At 36.7% G+C, this 21,184-nt stretch overlaps 1 pseudogene; it reads left to right on the top strand.

Moving 5' to 3' along the window:
- LOC102117546 (UV excision repair protein RAD23 homolog B pseudogene) overlaps positions 1 to 21,184 on the top strand; it is a 112,497-nt pseudogene that overhangs the window by 5,927 nt on the left and 85,386 nt on the right.

Here is a 21,184-nt window from a genome sequence, read left to right as displayed (position 1 = left end):
AAGAAACACATTTTCCGATTGGGCAGACAGAATAAGAAGTCATTATAATGCTAATAGAATCACAAAGTGTTATGTGAACACTTAGAAAGAAGCAAATAGCTAGCTGGCAGGATTTAGAAAAGTAAAGGAATTGACACTTAAACTAAGTCTTGAGGATAAGTGAGATTTCTCCAGGCAGAAAGAGGAGGTAAAGAGAGGATATTTCAAGCAGGGAGACTAAGACACTGAACATGACAAAGACACTGAACATGACAAAGCTTATTGTTTATGGAACTGTAAGGAATTCAGTGAGGCTGGCACATGGGGTCTTTGTAAAGGCTAAAAATTCTGAAGGGCCTTGCAGACATTCTCTAGAGTTTGGACATTATCCCATACATCAGGAATTGCAAACTCTTATGTCTACCTTGGGCCATGCATGGATGTACCTGACTAAAGCAGACCAAGTTAAGACCATAAGCAGTGGTGCGGCTATGGCAATGTGAAGAATATATCCTCTGTCCAAATGGGATAGTAAATGGCATTGATGCCAAATGTCAGATCTTCTGTTCTCCAAAGAAAAGCAGGAAATTTAGATTTATATGAAAAATTGAATATTAAATGTTGTCAATTTATCCATATTTTAAAGTACGCTGTTATTCCTTAAGCTAGTTTTGACCTGCAGACAAATTTTGTATAGCTTTTGCATGTGTATTTCTACTGAAGGTCAAAGTGTTTATATCCATTGGAGAACAGTAGCCACTCTTTATCTGCAAGTTATATATTCCAAGATCCCCAGTGGATACCTGAAACTGGATAGTACTGAACCCTATGTATACTGTTTTGTCCTATACATACATACCTGTGATGAAGTTTAATTTATAAATTAGGCACAGTAAGATGTTACTAACAATAGCTAATAATAAAATTGAATAGTTATGATACACTGTAATAAAAGAGACTATGGTCTCTCTCTCTCAAAGTTAACTTATTACACTGTATTCACCTATTTTCAGACTGCAGTTGACCTCAGGTAACTGAAACTCCAGAAGATAAACCTCAAATAAAGGAAGACTATTGTCTGTTTTATCTCAACCTATCCCATAGCCATGTGCCTAAGGACTGTCTTGAGGATATTTAATTTTTGTTATTTTTTAATTGAGTCCACTAATTGCTTACTCTTGCTAGCTGCTCTCTTGCTTTGATGCCAGACTTGCCTTCCACTCAGTAGTCAGAAATATGCAGCACTACCCCACACTTTCCTATAACCATTAAAATGTTAGAAATACTAGGTATCCTTTCATAACACATGCTGACCATTTTCTTGTAGATTTGGTCCCATGGATACATCCATATTCTTAAAAGTCATTCAGTTCACTGGGCCATCAGGTCTTTAAGTTCTTGACAACTTGGCTCTACAGATCACAAATTTTATTTAATCTTCTTGACTAAAAGAAAGTCAGCGTTCTTGAGTTTTCTGTCTAACTTATAACCAACAAAAATCATCCATTTTATGTGTTCTGTGAGTTTTGAATATGAAGGGGCAGCATGAGCAAATTATACTTTACGTGAACTTTGGAGTAAATAAATACATCTAGGCAAAGCCACTTTAGGTGTCCAACTGTCTGGATTCTAATCCTGGTTTGATTAGTTGCTACCTATGTGACTTAGAGCAAATCTCCTAATTTCTTTATGCCTCAGTTTCCTCATCCATGTTACAGGGATGCTAACAGTTAGTAGATGGGGTTAGTAGATGCACAGTGCTTCAGAATAGAAAAATGAATTTACTAGGATGTAAGTGGGATATAAGTACTTACTCCTGGATGACATGATGTTGTGCTGGGGGTACACAAGCCAAAGGAGAATTATGGCTTCTATTTTTGGAATATTTATTTTTTACTTGAGGATTTTAGAAATTATTTTCTTATGGAAACAGTCACACATATAATGGAATTAACTGTAGCATTTTGCATGAATTTTAAAGAAAAACAAGAGTCTTAAAAGATCTTTCAGCCACTTGGGACTTTGTGGGGAAGAATGGGAACTGCATTTTCTTCCTTCTGCTGCGCTCTCTCCTTTATCAGGTTGGTGGAAATGCTTACGCTTACCAGACCATATACACTAGTTACATTTACCTCAAAACTGTGAAAGTACCTCCTGTTTTTATGTGCTATGAATGCTGCCCAAGTGTAGAATCTTTGCCATTTAAATGTTCAGATTTTAAACCAGAAATGTGTTGGGGTAAAGAAGAAAATTATTAGAGCATGACCTTAGGGAAATCAAGTCATAAAAAAGAAAATAGCTGAACTGAATTCTATTTCCCATTCTGTTACTAACCAGCTGGCTTATTAATGTCCATAAAGAGAGAGATTTTTGTCCTTTTCGCTGATAATCCTCCACACCTTGAATAAATAGATAATGTTGAATGATCTTGGGAAAGACACTTTGTTAAAGTCTCAGTTTCCACAGCCACAAAACAAAGATGTGATCTTAAACTTAAACTTTAGTGTGTATGGAATTAAATAGAGTGTTTGTTTAAAATGCAGGTTCTTTGAGTCCATGCCCAGAAATTCAGATTTGGTAGAACCAGATGCTATTCAGCAATCCACATAGATTTGGGGCTTGGGTTGTAAGGAGCAAAAATCCAATTTAAAAAGGAAGGTTTTATTTTTTATTTTGCTTCATTTTTTGTCCCCCTCTCTTCCCCTCCCTGCACATAAATTGGAAAATACAATGCAAGGACTACTTAAGGCATATTTAGATCTAGCTGTTCAAATAATGTCATCAGCCATCTTTTGGTTACACTTTCTTCTCTTTTAACTTTATTCTTAGTCTGGTTTTTCCTTTAAGGAATTCATTTTTAAGAACTTCATTCTTAATCTGCCTTTTCTCCTAGCTTCCATTCTTCTAACATGAAACCCCAGCACAAAGAGTATTCCTTTTCCTTAATTTTCCAGCTAAAGAACTACGCCCAACTTGACTGTATTAGTTTATGTCAGGTGCCCAAACCTGCACTCATCACCATGGTCAGCACCTGTGATTCACTCCTCAGCAGCCTTGAGTCAAATGCCCACATTGGATTTGGGAGTACAGTCACTCTACTCAAACCATGTGGGCTTGGACGTGAAGGTGGGATGGTTCTCAAAGACAAATTGGAATTAATTTTTTTAGAAATAAGGAAAATGGATGTTTTTTAGCCAAAACTATAGATCTCCTACCACTACTGAGCATTTTTAAGATGTATTTAGAGATGAATGATCCAAAAATGTTACAAAAATATAACCAGTATTCTAAGACATTGAGACATTCAGCCCTCAAGGTGATAAAGCAGGGTCTGAGAAGGACCTAAGATGGTCACAGTCCCAGTGCCAGTTGCCTCACCTATTTACCTCAGTGTTTGGGGCAAATATTAAATAATTTCCACGTGTGTTATTGTATTAGTGCGTTTTCACGCTGCTATGAAGAACTACCTGAGACTGGGTAATTTATAAAGAACAGAGGTTTAATTGACTCACAGTTCCACATGTCTGGAGAGGCGTCAGGAAACTTAAAATCATGGCAGAAGTTGAAGGGAAAGCAAGACATGTCTTACATGGCAGCACTAGAGAGAGAGAGAGAGAGAGAGAGCGAGCAAGAGAGCGAGCAAACAAGGAACCGTCACACACTTTTAAACCATCAGATATCATCAAATCTTGAGACAGCACTAGGGGGGTGGTGCTAAACCATTAAAATCACCCCCATGATCCAGTCACCTCCCACCATGTCCCACCTTCAACTCGTGGGGATTACAATTTGACATGAGATTTGGGTGGGGACACAGAGCAAAACCATATCAGCTATGAAGGTAATGTATGTGCAAGTGATCTGTGACTTATGCTATGGGAATCAGTGGATTTTGAGAATCAGTCAAAATCATTATTGTATGTTTGAGGTGACACTTTGAAGTCATCTCAGACATACAATAATATTACTACTCTAGGATCTTCATGAGATAATCTGGAAGTTGGTTGATGCAATTGAAAAGACAAAACCCTAGTACAAAACAAAATGGGACAAAGAAACAAGCAGGACCATCAATTGAATCTTCCCTTGATTTGGTTATCAGTTTGTGTTTATTTAATAATCTTGGACAAATGTATTCACCTAACGAATACAGCCCCAGCCTGGATCCCAGCACGCCTCGTTCCCATTAATGTTTGAAACATAAATGGATACACACTATACAGATAATGAAAAGGGGTAAGCAGGCAACAGTATGGAACAAAAAAATGAGTTGACTTAGTTACCAGGTAGGTCTTAGGTGTATTACATGTGAGTTCATGGAAGCAAATTCTGGTGAATGAATAACCCCCATTTTTATTGAGTGAAGAAGCTGCTACCATTTCCTTAAGCTCATTAATACAATTAATAAAAATAAAATGTCTACCTCTACCTCTTCATTTTAGTATTAAGTCATTAGTTTAGTTTCAGATGGCTTTTCCATACCCTCGCCCCACTGTTACCTTCACCAAAGTAATCCAATGTGCAGCAAGAAGTGTTTTCAACAAATAATGCTGGAATAAATAGATATCCACTTGGGAAACCACAACAACATTTATCCATATCATACCATATGCAAAATTCATTTGCAATCGATTATAGGTCCAAGTATGAAGCTTTTATAGGGAAACATAAGGTAAGCTGTAGATAGACAAAAATTTCTTAGATGAGCCATAGAAAACAATAACCATAAAATAAAAAAATAGGTACATTACATGTTAAAATGTAAAACTCAGCACAGTGGCATGTGCCTATAGTCCCAGCTACTCAGGAGGCTGAGGCAGGAGGACCCCTTTAGCTCAGGAGTTCAAGTCAAGCCTGGGCATCATAGCAAGACCACGTTTCTATGATTAATTAAATTTAAAAGTTATGTTTAAAGAAAAGCAGAGTGAGAAGTGATGTCTGGAAATTCCTATTTAAACAAACATTACTTGTGCATTTAGTTCAAGTTTTTTGTTTGTTTTGTTTTATTGTTTTTGAGACGGCCCCACTCTTATCACCCAGGCTGCAGTGCAGTGATAGAAGCTGACTCTGTGAGCTTAAGCAAAGCACATTGGGAATTTTCATGCAATCCAAAATCAGGGATGCAGTGGAACCTTAAGAATAGAAGAACTGGCCGGGCACAGTGGCTCATGCCTGTAATCTCAGCACTTTGGGAGGCTGAGGTGGGCGGATCATGAGGTCAGGAGATCGAGACCATCCCAGCCAACATGGTGAAACCCCGTCTCTACTAAAAATACAAAACTCAGCTGGGCATGGTGGCACACACCTGTAGTCCCAGCTACTTGGGAGGCTGCGGCAGGAGAATCACTTGAACCTGGGAGGTGGAGGTTGCAGTGAGCTGAGATTGTGCCACTGCACTCCAGCCTGGGTGACAGTGAGACTCCATCTCAAAAAAAAAAAAAAAAGGAATAGAGGAACTATTGAAGTGCTGTAGGGAACCAAGTCAGTTCTTTCTCTCCATATCTCATCTTTGTCTTCTTCCCCATAGTAGTCCAGCTCCCCGCCTCCTCAGTTCACACAGTGAATCATGGTTTCCAATTGTTCTTGAGCCATTTTCAGTCAATCCACCCTGAGAAAGGACCATCTTCCTGTCTTTCACAATTCTCAGGGAAGAGTCTGATTGGCCTGCTTGGGTCCAGTGACCACCCTTATTCCAATAAACTGTGACCAGAGGCAGGATGATGTTTAAAGAAACATAGCATGTTCTTTCATCTCTTGTAATGTGGAGTGAAAAGAAATTGCATCACAGTTGATGACCACTCTACATTTCCTCTTCATTAGATATGAGACAGAGTTCACAAAAATTTTGCATTTGGTCACAGTTTTTAATGGCAACAATTATTGTTGTGTTGGTTTTTTACTTCTCTGATTATCTAATATCAGCATCTCTTCTCTGCATGTCTACATATTGACTAATACATATTAAGGGTCATAAACAAAGATGGTTCATTGTAGAAATGGGCACATTTATTTATAAATTATTAGCCAAAATCTATTGAAATCCAGACATGATTTGTTCTAGTCTGGATATACAATAAAATTAATTTAAATAATTTTAATCAACTTCAAAAACAGCAAATTCCAAGACAATTAGGATAACTTTAAGAACTCATATTTATTGAGTTAACAGATGGTAAATTAAAAAACAATGAAGCTAATTTTTAAAATCATTCATTGAATTAAAAAATAGACTTATTTAACAAAACTGTTTTTAAGCTGCTTTTTTATCCTAATATGCATGTTTTAAGATTCCAATTTAGGGGACTCTAGAAAGACACAAAGTGAGTTTCAGTAGATGAACTCTCTTCTACTGAATTACTTTTTAAAAGCTTCAGAATCATCTGAAAAGAAAACTATCAACAATAAAAATATAAGAAATAAGACTTTTAGTTATTGGAAGGGATGGAGGGTTTGCTTCTTCAATTCCAGTTTGCTCGCTAACATGATCCTATGGTGTGTTAGTCTGTTTTCACACTGCTGATAAAGACATACCTGAGACTGGGCAATTTACAAAAGAGAGATGTAATTGAACTTACAGTTCCACGTGGCTAGGGAAGCCTCACAATTGTGGTAGAAGGCAATGAAGAGCAAGTCATGTCTTGCATGGATGGCAGCCAGCAAAGAGAGAGAACTTGTGCAGGGGAACTCCTCTTTTTTGTGAGACTTATTCACTATCATGAGAACAGCATGGGAAAGACTTGCCCCAGTGATTCAATTCCCTCCTACCAGGTTCCTCCCACAACATGTGAAAATTCGAGATGAGATTTGGGTGGGGACACAGCCAAACCCTATCATATGGTCTTTTGTGTTGCTGACCTTGAAGTATCTTGAGAGTTTCCTCTGCTAACAGAGTCAAAGTTGCTCCTGGCCAGAATTTTATTTCTGCATTTTAATGGTCAAACATAAAAAACTTCCCCTCTGATGGCTTCTTGAGCCTAGTGCATGAGTGACTTGAAGTATGTTAGCACCAAACAGGTATTTTTTCTTTGATCTTTTCTGTTTTCTCCTTTGTTTTTTAGTTGTAAGTGCCAGAAGCTGACTCTGTGAGCTTATAGGAAAAGGAGAATTTCATGGAAGCACATTGAAAGCATGGGTTCTTTTCCTTTTGGGTTCCCACTTCATGGGGTCTCCTTGCAGCTTTTGGAGGTGGAGCAATTAACATCTCCCAGTACGTGAAGTGTACCAGAAACTGTGGTTGTTTTCAAATGAGAGTTCAATCACTTCTACTTCCTGAGGATTTTATAGATGAAATTGGAGATAGCACCATTGATACATTAGGATACATCATTTGCATTTTACCAGTTATTATTAGTTTTAACATGATGGCACTTTTAGAACTAGAATTATCCATGTAGAAATGGAGTTATTCCATAAAAAAATAAAATGGGAATACGTTTATTTGAATGGCTAGTTGCTCAATTACTGTTATAGTTTTTACCATGGGCAGTCACAAACTGATGTAATTTATTTTATGGTCCTGGAAATTTCTTATCTAAGGACTGATCTTATGTAGTAGGTATTCCATTACTTGATCAGTAATGTTTAGAATTGTATATACTTGTTTTTGTAGACCAATTCATTAGTTGTAATTTCAGTTAAAAAACATTTAGAGATATAGAAACACACTGTTGAGATTGTAGTAAAATTATTTTATTGTTATGCATTTGAAACTCTTTGGCCCCTAGCCCCCTTTCCTCTGGAAATAATTGTTTTTATAATACCAATTTGATAATATGAATGTTCTTAGGAATGTAATTATAACAAGATAGTAGGAGAGACTATATTGTTTTTAATTAAACAAGAACAGATGAAAATAAGAATAGATCGTAACCAAATGAAAAAATGTACTAGATGAAAGTTCTGTTCTGCAGAAATAGAAATCAAAGATATAGAGGAAAAATTTCATAACTAGTCTAAACATCCAAGGAAATGAATAGAATTAAATGGATAAAAGGTAATTAGATGACCAATTATGGAGCTCTAATTTAGAATGTGGGCTACTTAATGGCAATATACATCTTGTTGTTACCCAACCCCAAAGAGATAGCTTAACATATAGTATTTACTATTATTGTTAAATAAACATTCTTTTCTTGAATTTATAGATAAAATAATGAGTGTTTTAAAAATAGAGCAGATGGATCAGAAGTAAAAACTTTAGTTATAATAAAAGAAAACTTTCCATATGTAACAACTACACTGACATTGTTGGGTTTCTTTTGAGCAAAATTAAGGAATACAAGACATAAATAAATAAATTTTTAAATTTCTGGGACAAAGAAAATGTCTTAAAGCACATGTGAAGGAAAAACATATATGCTTTTGTAGATTGCCTTCATCTTTCTTATATAGAACAAGAACTTTTTAAAGAACACAGGTAAATGTCCACATAATTTTAAGAGAAACAACTTTGAAGTATACTAGAAAGTCTGGTTGTTTCCTTATGAGAGTTCAATTACTTCTACTTGCTGCCATTTTACAAATGGAATTGGAGATAACACCACTGATGCACTAGCTACGTCATTTTCATTGTACCAGCTAGTATTAGTTTTAACACGATGGTATATTTGGAACTACAGCTATTTATGTAGAAATGGAGTTGTTCCATAAAACGTTTTATGCCTACCCAATTATCAACTTATGCATAAAAGCAACAGAATAACAAAATCTTCCAGGTATCAGAGAATATAACAACCAAAAGTCTTTTCTGCAAAAATTGCAGAGAAATATTGTCCAGATCACTGAGAGGTGAGATAGTATAAAAACTCAAGAATAAGAAATTCCAGTAAAAAAGATTAATACTAAGCATTGAAGGAAAAGACAAAATAAGTGAAATATAGTGAAATCAAAGTGAATTGGGAATTGATGCTGATAGCTAGATATTTTTTACTAAGGGAGCAATGTTTTCAGTAAAATAATCCTGGAGGGTTTTACATTTTTAAATAAAGCATCTATACCTAGTGATCACAATGTGGAAAGAGGAGAGGAAGGAAATAAAAGCATTAGAAGAAGCAGCATTGTTGCTTTATTTTCAAGTCATTAAATAAGAATGCATGTAAGTATAGTTGTAGACAATTTAGTGTTGGCACTAGTTGAATTGAAAGCAGGATATCTATTTTCTAAATAATTATCAAAGATAAAAAGACAAACATAGTCCATTCAAAAGACAAAATGGAAAGACAACAATAACGAACGATTTAAGAGAAGAAAGTTTAAGTTCAATCAAGCTTAAAAATTATGACAAGTGGCCGGGCGCGGTGGCTCAAGCCTGTAATCCCAGCACTTTGGGAGGCCGAGATGGGCGGATCACGAGGTCAGGAGATCGAGACCATCCTGGCTAACACAATGAAACCCCGTCTCTACTAAAAATACAAAAAAATTAGCCGGGCGAGGTGGCGGGCGCCTGTAGTCCCAGCTACTCGGGAGGCTGAGGCAGGAGAATGGCGTAAACCCGGGAGGCGGAGCTTGCAGTGAGCCGAGATAGCGCCACTGCACTCCAGCCTGGGCGACAGAGCGAGACTCCGTCTCAAAAAAAAAAAAAAAAAAAAAAAAAAAATTATGACAAGTATAAATGGCTTAAATTTTCTTATTCAAATGGAAAGATCCTTAGATTAAATTAAAATGAAAGTCTAATGATTTGATGGTGTTTAAAAAAGTCATACTTAAAGAAAAAGGACACAAATATTTTTTAATGGCAAAGTTTTTTCCAGCCTAACATGTTCACGTCCAAATCAAAAATACAATATGAATATCAAACAGGACAGAATTTTTGGCAAAAAAACTCCAAAACAGTAAACATGACAAAAGGGACTATTTTATACTTGTTACTAATGTCATTCTACTGAAGGAATAATAGTGCTGAAAGATTATGCATTAAATAATTTCAAATAAAAAATAATTTGTACGTTCTGTTTTAAAAATACAGTATTATTTACCACAACAAAATAATATACATCCAAGCAGTACAAAAGTTTGCAAATTTAGGAACTACACAACTGAAGTACTTTGTATCAGTAGGTTAAATAAGAAATAAATTATTAATAGGTTTTTTGAAAGCAGAAGAGAAAATTTACTATCTGTTCCTGATAAAATGGTGAAAATAGAAAAAATAAAATATTTTTCAACATAATAAATATTGTATCCTAATTATTAATATCAAAATTAGTTCAGAATACTAAAAATGTACATATTTATAACAAGATGGGATGGAAGTTGCTATAATGATTTTACCTTAATAATATTATTTAATAGTATTTATAAAACTCTGATCAATGTACTAAAACATACCAAAGAAAGAAAAGCTACATAGAATGAAAAAAGAGATACAACATTATGTATTGAAAAAATATTTTTATAGTGTAAAACTCCAAAGTAGTCAATGAAAACCTAAATAATAATTAGTAAAATATTAAAACATACAAACATTAACATAAGTCAACAGTGTAAATGTCAGCAATCATTAACTCACACATAAACTTTTAAAAGAGATAAAAAACAAATTCATAGACTGGTTTCAAGTGTGAAGGATAACATTTTTATATTGTTAATTATTTCCCAAGTTTAATGGAAATATAATAACAATCTCCCTTTCATTTTTTACTTTTTGAGGTAGTGGTGAGAGGAATTTGATTTATTATAACTCTAGAAGAAAAAGTAGTCAAGAATAGTGAAGTACAATTTTTGAGAAAGAAGAATAATGAGTGACTATTCTTATCAAATATTAAAATATAAAGTTATAATAATTAAAACCATACTGGCACCAAAATAAATATATTAATGAGGCAAAACATGTGGGCAAACAAATTATATATAAAAATGAAATATTTGGTAATGGCCGGACCACAAATTAAAGGAGAGGGAAAATGTTTTGTAATATATGGGCTAACAGTTTGGAAAAAAATCAGCTTTTACACTCATTATATACATAAAATGCATTACCCAAACTCAAACCTTAGGAAGTCTAATGAGACTTTATTTTATAGGCTTAAAACATTGTAACAAAATTGCTAAGTGAACAGTAAAATAGACTTGATTGTATTAAACACTGGATTATGTTAAAACAACAGTGTAACAAGCAAACAGTCGCCTAGGTGCAATTGCAATTATTTGAACATAATAACAAAGGGTTGATATGATTATTTCACAAGAGCTCATACAAACTCATACCTAATATATGAGATAAAAATGAAATCACATTTCATAAAATATGAAATATAACCCATTTGCAAGCACATAAAAATCCAGCCTTAATAATAATCAAATGAATATACAATAGAATGAAAAAATGTGTTATATTTAGCCTTAATCATTTAAAAATTGATGTCAAGGACTTACACTTTCAGCTGTTACATTTAGATCAGCTCATCCTATAAGGACAAGTAGAACAATAGAAAAGTTGAATAAAACCTACCAAACATTTGTTGGCCGGGCGCGGTGGCTCAAGCCTGTAATCCCAGCACTTTGGGAGGCCGAGACGGGCGGATCACGAGGTCAGGAGATCGAGACCATCCTGGCGAACACGGTGAAACCCCGTCTCTACTAAAAAATACAAAGAACTAGCCTGGCGAGGCGGCGGGCGCCTGTAGTCCTAGCTACTCGGGAGGCTGAGGCAGGAGAATGGCGTAAACTCGGGGGGCGGAGCTTGCAGTGAGCTGAGATCCGGCCACTGCACTCTAGCCCGGGCGACAGAGCCAGACTCCGTCTCAAAAAAAAAAAAAACCTACCAAACATTTGTTTAAAAGCACTGGAGAGCTCCACAGTGGAGAGGGCTTGAGAGCAAAGAATTTAAGAGAGATCCTAACTGCCTGTCAGAAACTAAAGTAAAACATCACTTAAAGAAGAGATGATCTTCCAGAGGTCCAAATTATCTCTACAATTTTTCATACACAATGTCTGGCATTCAATAAAATTACCAGGCATACCAGAAGACAAGAAAAAATGACTGAAAACAGAGCTAGAGGAGATCCAGATATAGGAGTAATAAATTTTAAAATATCTATGATATCTTTTAAAAATTGTATAAGGAGATAGAAAATTTCAGCAGATTACTATTAACTGTGATAAAGAATCAAGTGGAAATTCCAGAACTGAAAAATTAACTGAAATTAAAAACTCAATAGGTGGGTATATGAGCAGATTAGAAATTGTTGAGGAACATACTTATGAGCAGTAGAAAGTTTGATGTTAATACCTAACAAAGTCAGAAAAGGTGTATTGGAAAATGATTTCTGTCATGTAACTGGTGGCATGTAAACCTATATACCACTTTTTGGAAATACTTTGACAATGTGAATTTATTATTTGAACAAAAATTATTTATGTCTTTTAACTCAGTAATCTTATCTCTGGGAATGTGCCATAGGATGTAAGTTTTTAAATGCACATGCCTCATGTATGAAGATACTCACTACAGACTTACTTATGATAGTAATAACTATCTACAGACAATATTTAATACTTTATTTCAATTAATGCAGGTTAATCCTCACAACAATCTATGGTGCTAGTTAACATTACTATCCTCATTTTACAGATAAGAAAACTGAAACATTGAGAAGTCAAGTAACTTGCTCAAGATTATATAGCTAGTGCATAGAGAGGCAAGGATTTGAACCAGGCTGCGTGGCTCCACATGCACTTTAACCTGCTTTATTTAGGCTTTTGGAAGCAACCTAAATAGCTAACATTTGCTAAATAAGTGCAGTATACATGGTCTGAGTGATATTTTGCAGGTATTAAAAAATGAAAATTCTGAACCCTTTTAGCAACATGGCAAATACTTCTGATATGATGTATGCATATAAATATGATCAAAAGGAAATATCCCAAAAGGTTAATGACAGTTATGTGAGGTTAGTAGCACAATAGTTTCTTTTCTCATTTTCTCACATTTTTAGTAATGTGTGTTGGTTGCCTATATTAAAAAACAACTACGAAAAAGTAGTAGAATGTGTTGGATCAGAACATGGGCTCAGACTGCCTGTGTCATCTCTTATTAGATGTGTGACCAGGGACAAGTTATTGACCTTTTGTTTCTGAGTTTCTAAGTTATCCTGCAAAATGAAGATAATTGTAGTAACTACCTAATAACGTGATTGTAAGGATTAAATTATTTAGAACACTATTTGTTACTTGGAAAATATGCAAGCATAAGCTATTTTGTTGTTATTGTTATTTTACTACCAAAGCTTATTGTTTCAGAGTCCCTCGGTGACCAGGCAAAAAACAGTTCCCTCCAGCTGGTCCTCAGATGGGCACATCTATTAGTAAGTTTCATTTCTGTAGGTGGATCTTTATTCATCCTTACTATGAATTCCCCAATACTGAAGTTTCTAGGAACCTACCTGCCATTGGCTGAAGGGTTGCTTCTGAATTCTTTCCCAGAGGCAGTGACAAAAATCAAATATCTGATGTATTCTTTAACTTTCAGTAAGCTCACGTTCCCTGCTTGTGTCACATCTCTAAACATACATACATGCGTGATTGAAACTGTCTATTGAAAGCAATGTTACATTAACATTATCAATACTGAATTAGAGAAAATATCTATCAATGTCACCAATTCCACCTGTCTCTTGATGCATGACTTTTTACCTGACAGGGTAAATAACAATAGAAAGTTTTTTTAAAAAAAATAGAAGAGTTGTTATGAAGGGATTTTTCTGAATTAAGTGCCCCAGAGAGACTAGGATGTGCTTTAAAACTTTTTGTTCCACCTGGCAGATCCAAAAAAATTTGGAAGCTTTTGGTTGAACTCCCTCATTACTTGAAGTTGTTTCATTAACATTGAATATATATATCTGTTAGGTTACCAAGGCTTATGGTTAGCTATCTTAATGGCTAGTGATATAAGACCTTTGTAACAAACCCTACCAATGGAACTGACAGGATTTTACCAGGGAGGATATTGCAGTCCCTGTAAGAGGAAGGATACAAATTGGCATTTCATACATTTGTGAGAACAATCCCCTTTAATGTGTCTGTTTGGTTTTCATGATATTGCAGGCCTCTGCTCTTGTAAGAAGTTAGCTGCAGAACCCACATGTGAATCCTTGTAGGTGAGTCCACCATTTCACTAATACTGTCTGTGTTTTAATTGCCTCAATTAAGTCCATCTGACATTCATTGGCAAAGTCCTTTGGTTAAACTTCCTAATAATTCTCAGCTCTATCATACGGTAAATGTTTAACACATTGCTTTAATGTTTGAGTTTTTCATTTTTGCTGGAGTTATTATTCCTCTCAGGCTTATTCATGAATGCATTTCTGGATTTATGCCTCCCGCGACCCATTCCAGGATTTACCCCAAACCTTCCACACTGTTTGCTAACAAAAGTTCTGTTATGACACAATAGTACTTATTAAGACAGATTTACCATTTAAGTCTCAGGACAGCATTTCACAACCATAAATAACTGGTTACATGAAGAACCAGAGTCTGGTAGTAGTGAAATTCATTTTCCTTCTTGAAAAAGTGGATCAAAGGATTCAACCAACAAGTGGTGAATCAATAAAAAGCAGTAAAATAGTGAGAAAAAATGTTACCAAAAGATCTCAAGATTACTGATGCATATGAATTGCTTTTTTATATAGGAAAATACTGGATCATTTCTTATTATCATAGTGTAATTAGAAGCAATTTCATGTGTTCATTTTGCCACATGAGTTTAAATGGAATTGGATTTGGTTCCCTCTCTAACATGAGTTCAGTGTCTGAACTTGGGCAAATTTCTAAACAATTCTGAGCTTCACTACGTCTGCTTGAAAATGAGAACAATTGTATTTATCTATTATTTGTCTATTAGGTTATGAGAGCAAAAATGTTGTAACATGAAACACCTGGCATCCAGCAAGCAATTAATGCTAGTCCTTCCCACCCCTATTTATGGAGGTAGAAAGAAAAAAGATAACAGACAGCTGTACTTTTATTTTTACATATATCCTTCATTGATTATCTTATGAGTAAATTTTAAAACAGGCAAAATTGCATCTCTTCATCCTTCATTTCTCAGTGCTTTATCAAATTTCTGCTATGAACTAAGAACTGAGTGCTATCGGAGACACAAAGGAGAGTCAGGTATTGTTCTGTTCTCAAGGACATTAGCATCTAGAAAGGGAGATTTTTTTTAATGCCATTAGAGAGACAAAATAAAGCACTGTCCTAGTTTTAAGCAGGAAAAATCATTTTAACCGGGGTTACCAGGAAAGGTTTCATGGAATAGGTAGTGTTTGGGCTTTAAAGAATGGGTATAGTTTGGAAAGCAAGGAGAGAGGAAATACAATGAGTCATGACTGAAGCACAGTTGATCCTTGAACAATACAAGTTTGAACTGTGTGGGTCCACGTATAGTGGATTCTTGTCATCTAGAAGTGGATAAAAAATATGGTATTCGCTGGATGCAAAAAGCCATGTATAGCGAGGACCGACTTTTCCTCTACGTGGATTCAGCAGGGTCCACTTGAGTATACCAGGATTTTGGTATGCTGTGGGGTGGCCTGGAACCAATCCCCTGCGCATGCCAAGGGGAGGGACAACTGTAGTATAATTGAGAGAAAAACCATTGCCCCAGGATTGGAAAGACAGATTGGCATTACCTTGGATGAACCACTTCTCCCCTCTAGCCTTCAGCTTCTTCACTTGTGAGAGATGTAGAATAATCCCTGCCCTGTTGGTCTTTCAGGACTGTGGAGAAGATCAAATGGGAGCTTGGATGTGGAAGCTCTTTGGCAACCAAGAAACACTCTGCAAATGAAAAGGGTATCGTTTTTCCTTTTCTCCCTTGTACCATAAATTTCATGATGGCACTTAACAGAGCCAGTCATTTTGGTATTTAAAAAATGTTTGGTGAAATAATTAGTTATTGGTTGAATGAATGAATTTATAAGTGAGTAAATGAATTAAACAAAGGTATGGAGTAGGAAAGCACACAATATGAGCAGAGAATAAGGGGTTCTTTCTGGAAGCATGCACTAGAACTGGATGTTAGGGATGTGAATGTGGCTAGCTGGAATGGGTCTGTGGTTCTCACAAGGTGATCTGTTGACCAGCAGTGTCAATACCAGCGGTTAACTTGTTAGAAATGCAAAATAATTATGAATTTGAAACTCAGGGTGGGACCCAGCAATCTGTTTCTCTCTGGGTCATTCTGATGCATAGCAAAGTTTTGAGAACCATGACTTTGTATTAAAGTGAGGAGTTTGGAAATTATTTTTCTGTAAGTTCAGTGCTAATGAAGATTTTCAACTGTGGGTGGACATAATCACAGCTGTATTTCTAGGATGATAAGGCAGGAGATTGTACATACAATATCTATGACTTCAGCATTAAAAGGACAATTAGAAGTACTGGAAAACACACTGTATTTGCCAAGCTCCAGAGATGAAGATTTTGCTTTTTCCTATTTCCAAATAATATCCCCATACTTACCTAAGAGATAAAGCAGAACAAGCATTGCTTCCAGGCACTGGGGGAACTCACTTGGTCTGCAGAGACCAGGCAGGATGAGAATGTTTATGTGAAAACAAAAATGAGAGCAGACTGTCAAATATGGCCCCAACCTTTCTGCAGAAGTAAGTAAGCCTTTAGTCCTGACCAACTGTGAGGAAACATTAAATGGAACCTTCCAAACTGGTTTAAAGTAGGCAGCTAAGCCTATGCCAAGGACTAAGCCACCTATGTCATTAGGGCTGGTGGATACAAATCTGCCAAAGGAGAGCACATTACATGGAGGAAAAATGAAGACCCTCAGGGAAACATTTATCCTAAAGGGGAAAGAGTCAAGACAGAGGTATCATGGTCAGCTGGGAAGGAGATGGAGGGGAAAGGCAGGAGGTGAGCTGTTCAGATTGCTAGCATGACCAATCCAGATGGCTAGGATGACCAGTCATCCTGGTTTGCCCAAGAGTTAGGGAAATCCCACAATGTAGGATTTCCAGGACAATCCTTGTCAAACCAGGACAGTTGATTACCTTAAGACTGCCCTTTCACCTGTGTTCAATACCTGGGGAGAAGGCATAATAAAAATAGAAAAAATCACTGCTCTCAACGTCACTTCTCAAAATATTGTCCAGAAACTAGCAGCATAGGCTTCACCTGGGAGCTTGTTAGAAATGCAGATATTCAGGCATCCTAGACCTACTGAATCAGAATCTGCACATTGACAAGAGCCCTGAGTGATTTGTATGCACATTACAGTTTGTCTTAAAAGATCCTGTGGCATTCCCCGGTAAATAATGGAGCACAAATAGAGAGCAGAAATAATTTCCTCTGGGCTATAATACGGCTAATATCCAGGTTGATCAGGTACTAAACTAAAACCAGATCAGCCTTGCCTGGGAAGGAGGCAACCTAGGAATGGAGAGCAACCCAGGCAGAGAGGGAGAAAGATGGCTGACACAAATTAGCTAAGAGGGTAATTGAACTATTAATTCAACTATTAATAGTAGTAGTATTTGTAGGGAATGTGAGAAAAGCCAGCAAGCCAGCAACTGTATGGTAAGAATAAAGCTAGAGAAATACTCTTCTGTTGCCAGTACTGTGACCCTTCTAGGCTGATGTGGGCTGGGAAATGGGTTATGCTTAGAAATGTGGAGCCTGCCAGATGTGGTGGCTCACACCTGTAATCCTAGTACTTTGGGAGGCCGAGGCGGGTGAATAACCTGAGGTCAGGGGTTCAAGACCAGCCTGACCAACATGGAGAAACCCCATCTCTACTAAAAATACAAAATTAGCCTGGCGGTGGTGCATGCCTGTCATCCCAGCTGCTTGGGAGGCTGAGGCAGGAGAATCGCTTGAACCCGGGAGGCAGAGGTAGCAGTGAGCTGACATCACGCCATTGAACTCTAGCTTGGGCAACAAGAGTGAAACTCCATCAGTACCACAAAAAAAAAAAAAAAAAAAAAAAAAAAAAAAAAAAAAGGAGAAAAAGAATGTGGAGCTGCAACTAGTAAGCTTGTAGTAGTAAGCTTGTAGAGAAAAATCCAAAATGATCATCCACTATGAGTGTTCAACTCTAGATCTTGGCCTCATCTACTTGCATGTCATTCAAATATAGTGTGCAAAGAAAGTTTAGTTGTCTTTCTTTTTTCTGCCTGGTCTGATCCTCTTCATGGTTTCCAGCTCTGCAGTCTAGCAGGGATAACTGACACTTAATTATAGCGTTTCATTCTCCTCTAGCTTGAACATATTTCTTTCACTTTCAACATTGAAGCCAGTAGTTCTTAAAATCAAACATGCAAACATGCATCAGTCACCTGGAGGGCTTGTTAAAACACAGATTACTGGGTCTGCCCTCAAGGTTTCTGATTCAGCACATCTGAGGTGGAGCCCTAGAATTTGCATTTCTAATGAGTTCCCAGGTGATGCTGACATTTTTAGTCCACAGGCCACACTTTAAGAACCTCCGATTCAAACTATTCAGAGTTTATTTCATATCCAAAAGTGATTATTTAAAAATTATTTTAGATTAATGCTCCTCAAACTGATTGATTTTTCCAATCATGTACCAAATACATAATTCTATTACACATGACCAGTATTCAGCTTTTGCCACAAGCAACTCACCATGCCAGTTCCACACACCTGAACTGGTTATATCCTATTTAACAAGATCAGTCCACTGATCACATACTAGGATGTCATGGCAATGTCAATTTATGATATAAGTTTCTAAATATGAACTTTCATCTGTATTTATATCACCCCCGAACAGGAACAGTTTGTGAACTGGCACTGGCCCTTGGACCACACTTTGAGTGACATTGTTATAGATGACACGGTCTCTTATAGGAAAATGCACAGTCTTTCTTAGATTCTCTACCTTCCTCTTCCATCTCATTCCCAACATAGATCTGGGTACATGAGTGGGGTCTTATTATAATCTTGTGACACCCTGGGATCATGCACTATCCTCTAAATAATCAATAGTTTCTACTATGGAGAGGCTCAGTTTATCTTCTCCCCTGGAATTGGGACTACTGAAATATAACTAGAAGCCAACTGATCTTTTGGGATGTTGTGTGCTTGCTCTTACCGCTACTGCCATAGTTCTGAATGTTTCCCCAAGCATCAAAAAGACCCCATGACCTCTTTTCCCCTAGACCTCTGCCAGTCCACCAACACTGTCAGTGGGGAAGTAAGAAGCCTGGTGGATCCTGCTTCCCACACAAAGGTCATGATGAGACAGATGCTTTCTAAGTCCCATATATCTACCCACCTTCTGCTGTCACCTCTGTACCTCCTGAGTCACATGGAATGTTGTGCTGAACCAAATGGTCAGTCTTCTAGAAGCAGTGGAATATTGGAGGCAGCTTATACCTTAGCTGATTCTTAAATTTTCAGGAATTTTGTGAGCCAGGTTTTAAACATGGCCATTGTTGAAAATTAAACAATATAAACTTACAATCAAATATATTATATTAAAAATAAAGAATTAATGTCTCCAACTCATCACTTCCTGTTTATTGTTTTACACTTTACTACTATCTTTGCCTATCATATGTGTATGGTGGAAATACTACATAATGATATTTAATGGTGTGCCGCCACACAGTTCTTCCCAACTCTGCATTCAGTGACATCACTTTGGTAGCTTGAAATCGGCCATGATAGAAATACTATGTCTTAGAAATTGGCAAATATTACAAATCAGCATTCCACCCTCCCTTACCTCCCCACCCCCCAGCCAGCTATTAAACATTTACCAGCACACAACCACCCAGAGCCTGCATCTGGGAAAGTGAGCCACTAACCCGATGACCTGTGATAACCCTATACATACCTAGCTGTTACTAAGCTGCCGTTCCCATAAGGGTCAGCCCCAAAAAGGTGTGTGTGCAGAGGAGAATAAAAACCGAAACCCTAAGATCATCTTATTTACTTGCCCTATTTCTGCCTCTTTTCTCTCCCTGCCATCTCTGGGGTCCAGAAGGAGAAGCTTTTTATTTCCTCCGGAGTTTATTCTTATACATCAAGGATAAACATTCATGACCTAACATCACCTCTCTTATTTTCTCCCACCAAAGCTATAAGGATAGTCTAATCATGAAACAACATTAAACAAACTCAAAATGGGGACAGTCTATAAAATACCTAACCAATTCTCTTCAGAACAGTTAAGGTCCTGAAAGGCGAGGAGAGAACAAGAAACAATCACAACTTGGAGGACATTAATGCACTACATTTAATACGGTTTCATAAGTTGGGCTGAAAAAAAAAGGACAGTAGAAAACCTGGGATGTGAGAATACAGTCTGAGTATAGTACTAATGTGAAGTTTTTAATCTCCAACTTAATAGCATGGTTATAGAAAATATAAACATTAGGCAAAGTTGGGTGAAGGATATACAGGAATTCTACTATCTATACAACTTTTCTGTAAATATAAAATTATTTCAAAATAAAACTAATCTAAGAAAAAAACATGGCCTGCATAATAGGTAGAATGGATATCTTCTCTAGTCTATGAAAAACCCTGTGTCCTACATTTGCTTGCTTTGTGTTATCGTAAAAGGGGGAAAGGAAGGGATGATAGAAACATTATTTCTCTTAATAAACTTGGATTTTAAAGTCTTTTATCTCTTCACAGCATAAAACATTCCACTTACGATGTTATAGGTTGAGCATTAACTTTCTCTTTCTCCTTTTCTTTATAGTGTTTCTGTAATAGTTCAAATCCCCCCCACCCTGAGGGTGGATGTTTCTAGATGATGAAGGAGATCATAAACAGAGAGTAGATTAATATAATTACCTTTAGTTCTTGTCTATTTGCAAATGGGCCATTGTTCACATAGTTGCCTCTCTTTCTAAATGGAAGAATAATCGGCGGTGGGAGGGATTGGGGGCGAAATACCAGAACTGGGAGGAGTAAAGGGGCTTCAAGACAGTGCTTCTTAAACTTGGATTTGTGTTTGCATCTCTTGGGGATCTTGTTTAAAGTAGGTTGAGATTCAGTATGTTTGGGGAGGGGCCCATGAATCTGATTTTATAAAAAGTTACTAGATGATGCCATGATGCTGGTCTTTGAGAAGCAAGAGTCTGGGGTCCTTTCTAAAGTATTTCCTCTCTCCTCTGTACAGTCAGAAAAGGAAAGTGCTTACTGGTCAGAGATTTAAAAGATATAGGAGATATACCATATATCTATAAGGCCAGAAACAAAAACAAAGAAGAAA

The sequence above is a fragment of the Macaca fascicularis genome, chromosome 2 (genome assembly GCF_037993035.2).
Source record: "Macaca fascicularis isolate 582-1 chromosome 2, T2T-MFA8v1.1".
Lineage (NCBI taxonomy): Eukaryota > Metazoa > Chordata > Mammalia > Primates > Cercopithecidae > Macaca > Macaca fascicularis.
This window is presented reverse-complemented; position numbering and strand designations above follow the sequence as displayed.